A 13,763-nucleotide genomic window follows, 5' to 3' on the forward strand; every position below is an offset into this window, starting at 1 on the left:
AGGCTATTGACCTCCTGAGATCCCTCTCTGTTGGGCAGTCAGCAATACTGAATGCCATCCAGGGTGTAGCAGTGCATTTGCAACAAACAAATACATACCTGGAGGGCATTCACTCTGGCGTGGCGGCCCAACAGAGAGCATTCCAGGCTCTGGGAAACACACTGATGGCAGCCATTGTCCCTGTCTCCAGCCTCCCCCCTCCAACGTCCTCTACCCAGTCCTAATCCCCTCAACCCCAGCCTATCCCAAGCACACCTTCAGACCAGCAATCACCCAAATCAACACACAGAAGTGGCTCAGGCATACACAAGCACCACACTTCATCTCAAACAAGCACCATCCACATGCAGACACACCAACATCCACTGCCTCCACTGTGTCCGCCTCCTCCTCCTCGTCCACCTTCCTCCCAGTAGCGTCTCCACTCACACCTGCATGCACTACATCCTCATCCACTACCTCTATCACCAGCACGCTTATCACTACACGCCCCTCACTGGCAGTCACCACCTCCACATCCATGCACACGTCCCCTGTGTCCTCTCCCACTGTGTCTGTGACCCCTCCTCCCCAAGTACACAAACGCAAGCACACAGACACCCAACAGCCATTCACCTCACAACAACATCCAGCCCATGCACCTGCACCCAAAAACAGCAGACTGACACCTCCTACAACCACTTCCGCTTCCTCCACTCCCAAACCTTCACGCCCCAGTGTCCCTAAGAAGCTTTTCCTCGCCACCCTTGACCTATTCCCTACTCCTCCCTCCCCCGTCCTTCACTTCGGGCCAGGGTCGCCAGAACCCAGCCCAGCCCCTCAGCCACCCAGTCCAGAGCCACTATGGTTTCTGCAGCTACTGCAGGTGTGAGAGGCTCCAAGGAGGCACCCTTCAGCCCAGCCAGTGTGCCAGAACCACCTGCCAAGGCCAAGAAGGGTCCGCCACCTAGCAAGGGCAAGAAGGGGTCACCAGCCAGCAAGGAGAAGGAGGCACCACCAGCCAGCAAGGGCAAGAAAAAGACCAGCTGGCAGAAGCAAGGAGGCACAACCATCTGCCAAGGGCAGGAAGGGGCACACAAAACCAGCCATGGCACTTCAGCCGTCCGAGGCTGCAGGTGAAGGCCTGGAGGCTACCACCATCACTACCGACCAGCACCGCCACCTGCATCATGACCGGCACTGCCACATGCACTGCCGCCAGCAGCACCACTGCCAGTAGCAGCAGCCCCAGTGGGCAGCCGTCTCAGGCTGCAGGTGAAGGCCTGGAGGCTACTACCACCACTGCCAGAACTGCCACCTGCACTGCGGCCAGCACCGCCACCTGCACCACGGCCAGCACCGTCACATGCACCACTGCCAGCAGCAGCAGCCCTAGTGGGCAGCCGTCCGAGGCTGCAGGTGAAGGCCTGGAGGCTACCACCACCACTGCCAACACCGCCATCTGCAGCGCAACTGGCATCCACTGAGCAGCCGTCACCGCCGGCGAGCAGTGTGTAGTGGTAACTACATGGGCCTCAGTGTGTCCTGTCCCCTGCAACACGTGTCGGTGTAACACACAGGTGAGAGACTGTGACCTTGCCCCATCCAGGATGAAGCACACTGGGGACAAGGCCCCCTCCAGAACAAGTGGAAGAAGGCATCCACTCAGCCCCTTCGTGCCAGGATGAAGCACACTGGGCACAAGGACCCCTCCAGAACCAGTGGTAGAAGCCTTCCATTCAGCCCCTCCTTGCAAGGATGAAGCACACTGGGCACAAAGCCCACTCCAGAACCAGTGGAAGAAGGCAACCACTCAGCCCCTCCTTGCCAGGATGAAACACACATGGGGCACAAGGCCTCTCCAGACCCAGTGGAAGAAAACATCCACTCAGCCCCTCCTTGCCAGGATGAAGCACACTGGGCGCAAGGCCCCCTCCAGAACCAGTAAAAGAAAACATCCACTTGAGAGACTGTGGCCTTGCACTCCCCAGGGCCAAGCAGTGGGCAAACCACACATTCGAGAGAATGTGGCTTTGCACTCCCCAGGACCATGCAGTAGGCAAACCACCCACTTGAGAGACTGTGGCCTTGCACTCCCCAGGACCAAGCAGTGGGCAAACCACCCACTTGAGAGACTGTGGCTTTGCACTCCCCAGGACCAAGCAGTGGGCATGAAGCCCTCTCCAGGCCAGTGGCATTGTACTATCTTCCAACTGAGGTTCCCCCCCATTCCCTGTCCCCCATAGGTTCCTGTGTGTTTTTTACTTGATGCCCCTGCAGTGTTCTCTCCGTATTGAGGCAGGAGTCAAGTGTGGACTTGCAGCGCGGGCTCCATGGTGTCGTGGTTCTTCCTTGAGTGTCGAGAGGTGAGTCATTTCCCTTCAGTGTTCTGTTTCCGCTGTGCTTTTGATGGCGTTGGTACTGCCCTGGAAAAGGTGGCGGATAGGCGTGTTATAATGCAGTGGGCGGTACATTGTCTTCCGCCTGGCTGTTGGCGGTTACCGCCGCGGTGTTTGTTGCTACCGCCGCGGCGATCGGTGTGTTAAAGTGGCTGTTTGCGTTGGCAGTTTCCGCCGTGGTCATGATTCCAATTTTTTTACCGCCGGCCTGGTGGCGGTGTTATCGCCGCTTTATTACCGACTGCCAGGGTTGTAACGAGGGCCTTAGTGTTGAAAGAAGCTGTATCTAAAGTGACCAACCATTCTGTATTGGTATCAAAAGACATCCCTTCAATCAAATTAGTCATATAGGTTCCGTCTTTTACATATGTGTCTTGCTGAGCAACATATCGTTCAATATAAAAAAATAATGTATGCCCCTAAAGTTTCTAGAATGAAACCACACCATGATAAAATGGGCCGGCCTGGGGAATTCTGACTGTCTTTATGGATTTGTGGCAGAGTATAAAGAACCGGTGTTCTAGGATTCTCCCGAGTCAGAGGAACTCTTTCTCTGAGACATAACCCAACTCCTTACCCTTAGTGGTTAGCGTCATAATTTCAGATATAATACTTACAATAGGATTAGTAGCATGCTTAGTGTAATATTTAGGGGCATATTTATACTCCGTTTGCGCCGAATTTGCGTCGTTTTTTTTTACGCAAATTTGGCGCAAAACTAACGCCATATTTATACTTTGGCGTTAGACGCGTCTAGCGCCAAAGTATGAGGAATGAGCGTCATTTTTTTGCGTGAACGCCTTCCTTGCGTTAATGAGATGCAAGGTAGGCGTTCCCGTCTAAAAAAATGACTGCGACGCAAATGCGTCGTATTTATACTCCCGGGCAAAAATCACGCCCGGGAGTGGGCGGGGTCAAAAACCCCGCATTTGCGCCTCTTTTTAATGCCTGGGTCAGGGCAGGCGTTAAGGGACCTGTGGGCTCAAAATGAGCCCACAGCTGCCCTCCCATGCCCCCAGGGACCCCCCCTGCCACCCTTGCCCACCCCAGGAGGACACCCAAGGATGGAGGAACCCATCCCAGGGACATTCAGGTAAGTTCAGGTAAGTATAATTTTTTTTTTTTTTGGCATAGGGGGGCATGATTTGTGCCCCCCTACATGCCACAATGCCCAATAACCATGCCCAGGGGACATAAGTCCCCTGGGCATGGCCATTGGGCAAGGGGGCATGACTCCTGTCTTTACTAAGACAGGAGTCATGTAAATGGCGTCTGGGCGTCGTTAAAAATGGCACAAATCGGGTTGAGGCGATTTTTTTGCCTCAACCTGACTTGCCCCATTTTAAGACGCCCTAACGCCATTTTCCCCAACGCCGGCGCTGCCTGGTGTACGTGGTTTTTTTCCTGGCTTCAGAATGGCGTTAGCCGGCGCTAAACTTTTTGACGCTAAACTGCGTCAGTGCAGTTTAGCGTCAAAAAGTATAAATACGGGCCTTAGCATCCAAAATCTGTTTACAAACCTATCTATTTAAGTAGCAAAGTCTTGGAGGACAATTCCTCCCCCCTCATCACCCGGTTTGATGACTAACGTCCCATTATTCTTCAGGTTATTTGAAAGCTCACTAGTAGCGTTTAATTTACAGGCCCTGGGCACATGTCGTGCACTTTACTAGGGACTTACAAGTAAATAAAATATGCCCATTGGGTATGAGACAATGTTACTGTTTAGGGTAGAGAGCATATGCACTTTAGCACTAGTTAGCAGTGGTAAAGTGCGCAATCGAAAACTAGCAAAAACAGTGTCAGAAAAGTGGAGGGAAGCAGGCAAAAAGTTTGGAGATGACCCTCCTAAGGCTAACAGGTCTAACAGTGATCTATCAGCCTACCTGGAAGGTGATTATTCTTTTTCTGGTAGGGGGGCATTCCTATTAGCACTTTGTTGTGTTCCAGGAGCATTATCCCTATGAGGACCAGGAGGATGAGCCGCATCATGTTCAGGAACCTTCTGTAAATATTCCTATCATGCTGGTCACAGACTTATGCATGATGCTAAATGACTATAACAAAAGATTCCCCACTCAGCAGCCTCCACTGTGGCAGGAAGCCCCTGAAGCAATTCCTGCTCCACAAAGCACACCTAGGGCTCTTTGGAGGAGGGGGGCGTGGCCGGACGCCATGGCGTTTGCAGCCTCTCCGTGAGGCTCCCACCCAAGTCTCCCCATCCTCGGGCTTGCTGCGCCACTATAGCCCCAAAAATAAGTGGCTGAGGAGCGGACCCTTCCCGCGGAACAGCCAAATCGCCGGTGAAGACCCGGCTCAATCGAACTCACCGCACCGAGGGGAGCCGTGCTCGTCTCTGGCCCCCCGAGACCTTGGGGGGGGAGAAATCAGAACGCCGGCGACTTCTGTCCAGTGGCTGGGGGCAGATTTGGCGGGGCCTCGCAACTTGGGGCCCTTGAGGATTAAACCTGGGGACCTCCGTCCGGAGTGTGGATAGCGGGCCTCCGGAGGCTGCCGAAGGAGCACCTGATTTGCTGAAGCATTAAGGTGAGAGGCCCAGTGGCAATAAATATACACCCTGGGAAGCAGCAAGGGGAGATGAGTCTGACCGGGCCCTGTGGGGACCATAGCCAAGAACTTGCACCAAGTGGTGGGAACCAAGGCCGATGCGGGAGTGCCTGGGAACTTTGATGTGACCCCCCCAGCTCTGAGAACACGACTTTGGATTGTGAGCTGTGAATGTAGCTCCCCATCTCGACCCATTGCCTGAGCAGATCACAGTGAACTGAGGAGAAGGCGCTTACAATAGACACACTTAAAATTCCACAAAATGGGCAAAACGGGGCGATGTCGTGACATGGACCACAGCACTGGTCCCTCCACCAAAGAGAGCCGAACAGGGGGACACCACGAGTTCCACCCAAGAGGCGGGGAAAGAAGATCCTACCCTCCAAGATGTTCTGCTGGCTATAACAGCCTCCCGAATAGCCCTGGAAGGGAAAATAGATGCACTGGCTACTGACTTTACGGTGCTCAGGGATGACCATCGTCGGCTAGCAGAAAAAGTGACCACCACGGACAAACAATTTGAGGAACTGCGGCCTGAAATAAAAGACAATACTAAGTTGACACACCAAATGGAAAAGCGGATCAGAGAACTAGAACTACGAGCTGAAGACTCCGAAAATAGATTGCGGCGAAATAATATCCGCGTGATAGGTCTACCAGAACGAACTGAAAGATCCAACCTGGCGGAATTTCTTGAGAGCTGGCTAAGAGAGAACGGAGCGGATGATGGCCTGTCCCCTTTCTTTGCTATTGAAAGAGCCCACAGGGTCCCGGCTCGCTCCCCCCCACCGGGAGCTCCTCCCAGACCAGTAATAGCCAGGCTGCTTCATTATAGAGACAGGGACTACCTACTAAGCCAAAGCAGGAAGAAAGGAGAATGCATGCTTGATAACCACGTGATCCGTATCTTTCCCGACTTCTCTAAAGAAGTGCAGAAGCAGAGAGCATCCTTTAGAGATGCCAAACAAAAACTTCGCAAGATGGGGGTCCACTACGGGATGATGTTCCCGGCCAGGTTAAGAGTAGTGACCAAATCTGGCACACAATTCTTTGGCACAGCAGAGGAGACCTGGCGATGGATCGATACGCAGACAACAGAGGACAGAGAACGCAGACCTGAGAATCTTCACCCAGATCGAAAGGGAAAAAACAGACACAACAAAGCCAGTAGAGTGAGTAGTCCATCTCCCCTGGAAATTTTGAAAGAGAGACAAAAAGCAATGGAGGCGGCTGCCTCCTTGAGTGGCTCAGATCATGGTTCCGCTAAACAATCCCAAGAAGAACTAGAACATTCAGAGTAAGAACAAGAATCTGAGTTTTCACACTCATCCGACAAACATGGACCTGATGTGACACCGGGTACCTCGGACAGTATCATCTGATGGAACATCATATGGACACACCTGTGGGGATCACGGGAACCCGGGACGGGAGATCTGCAGAGTCCACAGTTACATTAACGATCGGAGACGAGACCGCCGCCTAACCCAACATCTTGAATCCAGCTGAGCGTATGTCAGATCTGGGGCTACGAAATCCCTGTGTTATGTTTTCCCGAGAGGCGGGGAGATGGTGCCACGATATGCTCTTGGATCGACCTCAGAGCACCCCCTACATGGACTGGTTAAAAAAAAAAATTCTAGTTTGGGCGAGAGACGTTCCTACTTTTGTCCTAGGGATGGGGAGTTGGGGAATTACAGGTTGGGTAGTTGATATGGGATTAGTTGAGCCCTTAAGAACCCTTATAGAGAAAAAGGAGTTACCCCTTGAAACTACTAACATGGCGGGAAGATGTGGGAGCTTCTACCTTCCGGGGCTTGTAAATCTCCAACATGGCAATGCTAAAATCCTATAAGTTCCCTCTGTGGAACATCAGGGGCATGCACTTGATGGTTAAACGATATAAGGTTTTTTCATATCTACAGCGAAGGGGAATTCAGATAGCTATGCTCCAAGAAACCCATTTAACACAGGAGGAAGGTAGGGCTCTTCAAAAAAGATGCAGAGGCCAGGCATATTACACTTCTTATTCTGCCTACTCAAGGGGCGCTGATATGGATCCGAGCTGGAGTTCCTTTCCAGATGGTGGATAACCTTATTGATCCTGAGGGTCGGTTTGTAGCAGTCCGGGGCAGATTAGAGGGCAGAGACTTAACACTGATTAATATCTATGCACCCAACACCGACCAGGGAGAGTTTTTTACATGAATAGCCAATTTACTAGCCCCTTACCTACAATCTTCAGTGGTACTGGGAGGTGACTTCAATTGTGTGGGGGATCCCAGTATGGACAGTTCGCGTCCACCACTACATAACTCTCCCTTGGTGAGAGTGGCTCAACAATTCTCTGCCTGGCAAACGAATTGGGGACTAGTTGATGCCTGGCGTAGATTGTACTCCGCCGTGAGGGATTACTCTTTCTTCTCCCACCTACATGAATTACATGTTAGATTAGACGCATTCCTCTGCTCAGCAGATGTATACTCACAAATACCCGACGCGGAATATTTGTCCCGCACAATTTCAGACCACAATCCTCTTTTGCTGGCCTTGAGATGGGGGTCCACTATTCCTCGCGTCCCCACCTGGAGGCTCAAACCTGAAATTCTGGAGGATGCACTCTTCCGAGCTGAGCTGCGACAAAGCGTTGTTCACAGTTTGAGGATAATGAAGCCTCCACCACTAGCCCCTTGGTTGAATGGGATGCCTTTAAGGTGGTGGTGTGGGGAGATGAATAGCGGGGACAGTGGATGTGCGTAAGACCCTGCTAGGAGACACGGAACGGGCTGAGGACAAGCTGCGGGAGGCTGAGAAAAACAGACCTGAGAATCCACAATTACAGAATACGGTGCAGGAGCTTAGGACAGAAGTGGCCCACTGCATTGAACGCCTTTGATGCTTTGATTATAAAAATTACCTCACCCGGGTACATGGAGAGAGGGACAAGGCAGGCTGTCTACTCGCTTGGGTGGTATCTCAATCCATCAGGTCCCTTCCTATTATGGACTTAACCATGACCAAGGGAACCATTTATACGAACAAGAGCAGATTAACTCTCATTTCATGTCCTTCTACGAAGGTTTATACAAGAAAAGACCCAATTACGTTGGGGAATCCACTGAAGTCTACTTAACTGAACTACATCTAAAACCACTGTTGCCTGAGCTCACAGAGCAACTAGAGGGGCGCATCACATCAGCTGAAATTGGGGAGGCCATGAGGGGTCTAGCTAGGGGGAAATCCCTGGGAACAGATGGACTCCCCATTGAATTTTAAGCCACCTACACGGATATACTTTCCCCAAGGTAAAAAATCTATATAAAATCTCCAGGGAACGGGCACATTACCGGAATCCACCCGCGAGGCGGTCATAGTCCCTCTTCTCAAACCTGGCAAAGACCCAACAGAGGTGGGGGCTTACAGACCTTTATTCATGCTGAACTTCGATTACAAAATCCTCAGTAAGATCCTGGCAACCAGACTCCTCCCGCTTATGCCCTCCTTAATACATCCAGATCAGGCAGGTTTCATACCTGGGCAAAAAACAGCTGGGAACATCCGTAGACTAATAGCCATCATGAGAGACCAGGCCTCTACTGCTACAATTTCGGGAGTCCTGGCAGTAGACAAAGAGAAAGCTTTTGATAGCCTGGACTGGGAATTTTTATACACAGTAATGGCCAAACTCGGACTTGGATTCGATTACATCTCATGGGTAAAATTACTATACACCAAACCCATGGCCAGATTGCGCACAGGACACACAATATCCAATAGCTATAAGGTTGAGCGCGGAACGAGGCAGGGTTGCCTATTGTCTCCTCTCCTATTTACCTTGGCAATGAAACCATTAGCTGCTGCAGCTAGGGCAGGAAAGTTGGGTCTGGGTATACTAGCAGGAGGTGAGAGACATCGTATCTATATGCAGACGATCTTTTAATATTCCTAGAAGATATCCAGAGAGATTTACCCCGAGTACAGCAGATTCTTTCCAGGTTTGAGGGACATTCGGGCTTAAAAGTGAATTGGGACAAAACTGGCCTGTTCCCATTGGGGGGACATCAGGCGCCACTGCCGAACTTGGGTTTGGTCAGGTGGGTGCCGAACGAACTCCCTTACCGGGGGGGTGAAAATCTATCATGATTCCCAAGATATCCTTGTGGGTAACATTGGAAGTTCCATGTGCTCAATAAAAGCCTGTATGGCATTCTGGCAGACACTGCCGCTATCGGTGGCTGGGCGGATAGCAATCCTCAAAATGATTGTATTGCCGAGACTACTGTACCATTTCACAGTACTACCAATTTGGATTCCTAAGGCCATCTTTAAAGAATTAGACACCATGGTAATATCATTCATATGAGGGGAGGGACAGAGGAGGGTGGCTCTGGCTAAACTCCAACAACAGTCCACAGATGGAGGTATGGCGGTCCCTGACTTCGAGGCCTACTATTTAGCGGCACAGCTTCAGTGGTTGGCGCATTGGTTATCAGATAGATTAAATGCAAGAATGAGTGTGAGGGCGTTCACCTCACAGGAAAGTAGACTGTTTGAGATAATATTGAGAACCCCAGGGGACGGGAAACAGGATCCTCCTGAATTAAAGATCCTGACTCAGTGTTGGAAGACCTTTCTGCGTAGGATCAAGGTGGAGACACCTTATTTGTCGGAGCTACCCCTCTTGTATTTACAGGCCCTACCACAAGGGGGCACTTGGGTTGAGCTTGGGGACTGGGTGGAGGCTGGGATCAACACGGTGGGCGCCCTATTTAGGGATAGCAAAATGATGTCCTTTGAGACACTTAGGATGGAATTTGGCCTACCAGCGGGACACTTTTTAATATATTGGGAATTAACGGCCTGTATTCTTAGGCACTGGCGGGGGAAAGGGACGGAGCCTCCCACTCAGGCGGTTTGCACTTATTTGCCTTCCGCAAACGATAAATCTAAAGTAGTCTCAACCCTATATGGACTGATACGAGCGGACAGAATAATTCCCCTAGCCTCCCTGAAACAAACTTGGGAGAAGGATCTAAACCGAGAAATCCCAGAGGAAGAATGGGGGCGCATTCTGAGGAGCCTCCCCAAGGCGACTCGAAATGCCAGATTTGAGCTCATAAATTTATACGTGCTGCACCAAGCTTATCTGACTCCAGCACGCATTAACAAATACTTTGGGAAGGTAATAGAGTGCTGCCCGAGATGTGGGTTGATTGGCGTGGAGTTCAGTCACATGTTCTGGTGGTGCCCCCTGCTGGAGCCTTTCTGGTCAGAGGTGTGCCAGCTCCTGGTGCGCCTTCTGAGTAGGGATGTGCCCTGCTCCATGGCCCACAGCCTCTTGAACGGTTTTACTCATTTGGCCAAACAAAAAGTCACAGATAGATTCCAAGACTTGGCCTTATCACCGGCTAAAAGAGAGATCGCATCTAATTGGAAAAACCCAAGAGGACCTAGAACGCCTCATTGGAAAAGTGAATTACTTAAGTGGGAAAACACTGAAGGGACAATCCTCCAGCATGAGGCCAAAAGAGGGATTAGACCTCCCGAAGTGGCGGAGGGCTGGGAGGTGATAATGGACACACTTAGAGCCGACACCCTGTCCTGAGTACTCCACTGATGATCACTCGATTTGGGAGGCATGCATGGCGCAAGAACCACTAGCTATTGGGCTCCCAACCTGAGCCCAGAACTCGGGTTTGGGAATCTAAAACAAGAAGAACCAGGACACAACTAGCCCAAGCTGTTAAACTACACATAAACATGACCTGGGTTACTCCACGAACACTATTAACATTTGAACAAGGGTTCTCTAGGGGGAGGGTTTGGGATAGGACCGGGAGGGGTGAAATGTTAAGTAATTATTTAGTAATTGTACACCAGAATATTTGACAAGTATACGTCTCCTTATTAAGATGTTATTGAGGATAGCCCTATAGTGGTTTACAATGTGGATGTATAAAATGATTACTTGAAAATCTTAATAAAATCTGGTTTGAAAAAAAAAGCACATCTAGGGCTCAGAAAAACAGACCTATACTACCACCAATATCAATTTCGGATACTTGCCAGGACAGCGATGACCAGCATTTGGAGCAACCTCTCAGGCACCCTAAACAAGACATTGTGGATTATGTACTTGGTCTCAGATCCAGAATGGGCGAGTACATGAAATAAAACACTAACAACCTTCAGGACATCCAGGAACTGCAGAAGCAGTGGCATGAACAGAAGGCTGTCCTAACTGTGTACCAGCTGGGGCAGAAAATGTGGGTCCTGGAGCCTGTGGCTCCGAGGGCTCTCCAAGACAAGTAGAGTGGCCCCCACACCATAGTGGAGAAAAAGGTTGAGGTCACCTTATCTCGTAGGTTCTCATTATCCTAATGAGACTACTGGATTTGGGCGGCAGAATCATCTGTACTGCGGGAGACTGAGTCTGATTGTAGGAGGCTGTCCTGGCTTATAGTGGGTACCAATGGTACTTACACCTTGTGCCAGGTCCAGTTATCCCTTATTAGTAGATTAGTAGTGTTTTAGCAGCTTAGGCTGATAGAGGTAGCTATAGCAGAGCAGCTTAGGCTGAACTAGGAGACATGCAAAGCTCCCTTTATACCACTTATATCATATAGGTACTATATCATAAGAAAGATAATACTCAGAGTTACTAAAAATAAAGGTACTTTATTTTAGTGACAATGTGCCAAAAATATCTCAGAGGATATACTCCCTTAAAAGGTAAGTAAAATACACAAAATATACACACAAACCAAAATCAGGTCAATAAAACAGTCAGAAAGTACTGCAAACACTGTAGAATACAATAGGATGCAATAGGCCTAGGGGCAACACAAACCATATACTAAGAAAGTGGAATGCGAACCACAAATGGACCCCTAGGCTAGTGTAGTGTGTAGAGGGTCACTGTGAGTGTAGGAAAACACTAAGGGTGTCCAAGATACCCCACCCCAAGACCCTGGAAAGTAGGAGTAAAGTACTACTATTTCCCCAAAAACACACTTAAGTCGTTTAGAGGATTTTGCTAAGACCACAACAGACTGCAAAGCACTGAAGATGGATTCCTGGACCTGAGGACCTGCAAAGGAAGGGGACCAAGTCCATGAGTCGCGAAAGTGTCTGGGGGGGCAGGAGCATACTAAACCCCGGATGAAGGTGCAAAATGGCTGCCTCCGGATGGAAGAAGCTGAAGATTCTGCAACAACACTGAAAGGGGGATTACGAGTCCCAGACTGCTTTTGGTCCCAGGAGGTGGCCATTTCTTGCTCCAGCTGCACCCACTCACCTGCCAGCAAGCACTATAAAGCGCCAGGGGGACATTGCAGCACGGGGTGCACTGAACACTGAGAGGGGGACTAAGAGTCCCAGACTGCTTTTGGCTCCAGGAGGCGGACATTTCTTGCTCCAGCTGCACCCACTCACCTGCCAGCAAGCACTATAAAGCGCCAGGGGGACATTGCAGTGTGGGACACGCTGAACACTGAGAGGGGGACTACGAGTCCCAGACTGCTTTTGGCTCCAGGAGGCGGACATTTCTTGCTCCAGCTGCCCCCACTCACCTGCCAGCAAGCGCTATAAAGCCCCAGGGGACATAGCAGTGCGGGACGGGCCCGTCCACGTCCGTCGGAGCCAGAAGGAGCCTGGGCTGGGCCACCCCTTTACAACAATCATTAAGCAGGCCTCGTTGGTACTCTACATTACTTTACATTGCATTGCTGTACTTTTCCCCTGGGTTCTATTGCACTCAAGTCAAAATGGGCAAAAGAAAGGTGAGCACTATGACTTCCTCTAAAGATACTAACCCCACAGCTTCCATAGTATCATACTTTACCACGGCCATGTCCACCTTAAACACCGAAATTGAATTGGTCGAATAAAGACTGGGGGTATCAATGAGAACACCTGTTTCCATGCCCCCTCCCATGTCCAAGACAAGCAACACCGTAACTATGGGAGGGGAGGAGGGTGGGACCCCCCTGGAGGTTAGTAAGGCAAAGAAGGGGCACAAGATATCAAGCATACAAAAAGGGTGTGTCCTGCAGGACAAACTTAACATCTCCTCTGGTAGAGAAGACAACCTGTCCATTAAAGATAAAGATACCTTTGTATGTCTGGAAGATACTGCTTCTCCCCCTATAAAATGGAAGAAGTCCACCCCTGGGAATTCGAGCATGTCCAAGCCAAAAGCATCCAAATCTAACGTGTCTAAGTGGGCCAATCCACTGGCCTGTAAGCCATCTATAGCTGGGAAAAACAGAGGTTGGTACCTGTGGGTCCCCAAGATCCCGAGGCCAATTGTGGGGACAAAGCCTACATTTCATTCTTGTTAGCGAACGCCCTTAAACCTCTAGTAAACTTGTTGTAGAGTATAGACTCCTCACTAAAACACTTACTAGAATCCACAAAGTGTAGCCTAAGCCTTACCCCGAACACAGAGCTGGACACGGTGGTATGTCCCTCAGGCCCAGCACCAGAATACTGTGCTACGGTATGTCATAAGGGCCATTATCCTAGATTAGGAGGACTGGATACGCTGATAAACACTCCTATGGAGCAGCCCGCCAATTGCAGTAGAATTCCAGCTAAATCCTTATCTCCACCCCTTTGGAATAATGGGAGAGAACAGACCCTGGGAGTACAGGGCTGACAGAGTTTAAAGCACATCATTTACCTATGGGAAAGAACCTACAAATTCTGCAACTTCCACCTCAATGTACCCCTTTCGTAATCGTGTTGAAAAATGTCCCACCCCTGCCACTCAATACTAACGAGCAGGATGACCAACTCAAAAATAAAGTAGTTCAT

The sequence above is a fragment of the Pleurodeles waltl genome, chromosome 4_1 (genome assembly GCF_031143425.1).
Source record: "Pleurodeles waltl isolate 20211129_DDA chromosome 4_1, aPleWal1.hap1.20221129, whole genome shotgun sequence".
Taxonomy (NCBI): Eukaryota; Metazoa; Chordata; class Amphibia; order Caudata; family Salamandridae; genus Pleurodeles; species Pleurodeles waltl.